Here is a 4,252-nt window from a genome sequence, read left to right as displayed (position 1 = left end):
TGAAAGAAATATAATCGAGAATTGTACAAAAGAACCTTTTGACCAGGCGTGAATGATTTTCACAAAATGTGTTGGTCATGAAATGCTTTCATCTTGTCCTTGTAAATTCTCGAATTATCGTATGCATCCTTCCGGATTTCCTCAAGTTCATTCAATTGAAGTTTACGTAGCGAGCCAGCGTTGTCCAGATTGAAATTAAGATTTTTGATCGCCCGGTATGCTTTATGTTCCAGCTCCACAGGCAAGTGACAAGCTTTTCTATAGACAAGTCTAAAGGGAGACATTCCAATAGGGGTTTTAAAGGCAGTACGGTATGCCCATAAGACATCGGTCAATCGGATTGACCAATCCTTACGATCAGGGTTAACCGTTTTCTCCAAAATGTGTTTAATTTTCCTATTAGAAATTTCAGCTTGCCCACTTGTCTGTGGGTGGTACGGGGTGCTCACCCTATGAGAGATACCGTATTTCTTCATTAAGCTCTCAAATGATTTATTACAAAAGTGTGAGCCCCCATCACTAATGATGGCTCGAGGCATCCCGAATCGAGAAAGGATGTTTTCTTTTAGGAATTTAATGACCGTGCGATGGTCATTAGTTCGACACGGAATCGCTTCGACCCATTTAGTGACATAATCCACGGCGAGCAAAATATACAGATTTTCAAACGATTGGGAGAATGGTCCCATGAAATCAATGCCCCAGCAGTCAAATGCTTCTATGATAAGGATGGGATTCAAAGGCATCATATTTCGACGGGACAATGCTCCCAATTTTTGACAACGCTTACGAGCCTTGCAAAACTCATGAGTGTCCCTGAACACAGTGGGCCAGTAAAAACCACACTGCAGAATCTTGGCCGTGGTCTTTTTAACAGAAAAGTGACCACCACAGGCCTGTGAGTGACAGAAGGAGATGACGCTCTGATGCTCATCGTCTGGTACACATCTCCTTAGGATTTGGTCTGGGCAATATTTAAATAAGGATCATCCCAGAAAAAGTTGCGCACCTCGGTGAAAAATTTCTTCTTATCTTGCGCAATCCACTGTGTCGGTATGGCACCTGTAGCAAGATAATTAGCAATATCAGCGAACCAAGGTGAATGGGAGATTCTGAACAGTTGTTCATCAGGGAATATGTCGTTGATATGGGTCGTCTCAAGGGAATCAAAGGTATTAAGGCGAGAAAGGTGATCGGCCACAACGTTTTCTACTCCCTTTTTATCTTTAATTTTCAAATCAAATTCTTGGAGTAAAAGGATCCATCGTATCAGGCGGGGCTTAGAATCATTCTTAGAAAGAAGATACTTCAGTGCCGCATGATCTGTATAGATAATGATCTTGGATCCGATCAGGTAGGACCTAAATTTGTCCAAGGCGAACACTACGGCTAAGAGTTCTTTTTCCGTAGTTGAGTAGTTCACTTGGGCAGAATTTAAAATTCTACTTGCGTAATGAATGACGTAGGGCGTCTTATCTTTTCTCTGGCCTAGAACCGCCCCAAGAGCATAATCAGAAGCATCGCACATAAGCTCAAAAGGAAGGCTCCAATCGGGTGGCTGCATGATAGGTATAGTAGTTAACATGCCCTTAAGCTTGGTGAAAGCTTCCTGGCATTGCTCAGTCCACTCGTATGGTGCATCCTTTTGTAAAAGATTACATAAGGGATGAGAGAGGAGACTAAAGTCCTTTATGAATCGTCTATAAAATCTTGCGTGTCTTAAGAAGGATCGCACGTCTTTGATGTTCTTGGGTGGAGGTAGGTTAGAGATAAGATCGATTTTTGCCTTATCTACCTCGATTCCTTTGGACGAGATGATATGCCCAAGGACAATTCCCTTCTGAACCATGAAATGACACTTCTCCCAATTAAGTACCAAGTTCTTTTCTTCACATCTTTTCAGCACACATTTAAGACTTTCTAAGCACTTGCTGAAAGATGGACCGTAAACAGAGAAATCGTCCATGAAGACCTCTAGATATTGCCCCACCATATCAGAAAAGATACTAAGCATACATCGCTGAAAGGTGGCAGGGGCATTACATAGTCCGAATGGCATCCTTCGATAGGCAAAGGTGCCGTAGGGATATGTAAATGTGGTCTTTTCCAGATCTTCAGGAGCTATCTCTATCTGGTTGTAGCCGAATACCCGTCAAGAAAACTGTAATAGGAATGACCAGCTAACCTTTACAGGATCTGATCAATGAATGGTAAAGGAAAGTGGTCTTTCCTCGTGACGGTATTCAATTTCCTGTAGTCAATGCACATTCTCCAACTAGTAGTGACTCTAGTTGGCACGAGTTCATTATTAGCATTGGCTACGATGGTGATTCTGGACTTCTTAGGGACCACTTGAGTTGAACTCACCCATTGACTATCAGATATAGGGTATATAATACCCACGTTCAATAGTTTAAGAACCTCGGCCTTAACCACTTCCTTCATGTTTGGATTTAGTCTACGTTGTGGTTGCCGAGCGGTTTTTGCATTATCCTCAAGATATATGCGGTGAGTACAAATTGAGGGATCGATTTCCTTGAGGTCCGCTATCGTCCATCCCAGGGCTCCTTTATGCTCAATGAGAGTAGATATGAGCATACTCTCCTGTTCTTTCTCTAGGTGGGCAGAGATCACCACCGGGTATGTCTCATCTTGACCTAAATAGGCATATTTCAAATCAGAGGGCAAAGGTTTTAGGTCAAGCTTCGGTGGCTTGAGGTTAGACGGTAGAGGCACTACATCAGTTTGTGGCAATTCTTTAAATTGTGGCCTCCACCGGTTAACTTCAAGTACCGGTGCAGTATCAAGCAAGGCGCACGTCTCCCTAATCATGTCATCATCAAAATCATGGGAGTGGGCCAGGCACATCTCTAGATGGTCGGAGGATAAGGTTAGAGGTGTCGTATCTTCCACGAAAGAGTCAATCATGTTAATGTCGTGAAAATCGTCATCATCCTCTAAGTTTTTGCCGTTATTGAAAAAGATGTTTGACTCCAATGTCATATTCCCAAAAGACATAGTCATGAGACCATTCCTGCAATTGATAATTGCATTTGAAGTGGCAAGGAATGAGCAGCCAAGAATGACGGGGATCTGAGTGCTTATGTTATTGATGGGTTCGGTGTCCAGGATGATAAAATCTACAGGGTAGTAAAATCTATCAACTTGGACCAACACATCCTTAATTATCCCTCTTGGTACATAAACAGAGCGATCAGCAAGTTGTAGTGTGGTTAGGGTGGGTTTTAATTCACCCAAACCTAACTGTTTGTATACCGAGTAGAGAATTAGATTGACGCTCGCTCCTAAGTCAAGAAGTGCGTGAGCAATTCGATGGTTCCCGATTACACATGATATGGTTGGGCTACCGGGATCTTTGAATTTCTGTGGCACGTCTTGCTTTAGGATGGCACTCACTTTCTCAGTCAAGAAAATTTTCTTTTGAATACTTTGCCGTCTTTTGGTCGTGCATAAGTCTTTCAGAAATTTGGCATATGAAGGAATCTGTTTCACGACATCAAGTAGAGGAATGTTGACTTTCACTTGTTTCAACACCTCTAGGATATCCTGAGAGTTAGAGAGAGGTTTTGGTGAAACCAACCGTTGGGGGAACGGAGCAACTGGCTTCTCTAGAAGTTCCGGTTCTAATTTTTGTGGGGCATCACTAGATCCATCATTGTTGTCCTCTTCTGGTTCTTGAGGCTTTTCGGGCCTAACCGGAAGAGTTTTATCAATGATCTTTCCACTCCTAAGAGTGGTGATGGATTTAGCATGCCCCATCTGATTTGAAGAGCTGGGATCATTAATCTCATACTGCGGTTTAGGATTGGGGAGAGGTTGTGCAGGAAGCATCTCATTTTCTATAACCGTCATATGAGAATGTATCTTTTGCATAAAATCTGTAATTCCCCGCATTGCCTGAGCCAGCTCTTGTATGGAATTTTGAACTGGTTCCTCTTAAGGTTTCACTTGATTTGGATTTTGATTGAAGAAACCTTGAGGGGTAGCCGTTTGTCCATTTGTCCTGTGTTTTCAGGGAAAATCATGCATGAGGGCGTACTCACTCCCGCCGGTTGTAGATAATCTCGTAAAGTACGAGGCGGGGGTGCCTGATGCACCTCGTTCTCATCTTGGGTATCCTCCACCCTGGGTGGAAGTAGAGGAGGTTGGTCTTCAGCCATAACTTCAATTAACTCAGGGGATTTCGAGTTGTGTCTAGTCTTGCGATGGATAGTCAACCCCTCAACCAATC

Source organism: Magnolia sinica, chromosome 17 (genome assembly GCF_029962835.1).
Source record: "Magnolia sinica isolate HGM2019 chromosome 17, MsV1, whole genome shotgun sequence".
NCBI classification, from domain to species: domain Eukaryota; kingdom Viridiplantae; phylum Streptophyta; class Magnoliopsida; order Magnoliales; family Magnoliaceae; genus Magnolia; species Magnolia sinica.
The sequence above is the reverse complement of the archived record's forward strand: the minus strand, read 5'-3'. Positions refer to the sequence as shown.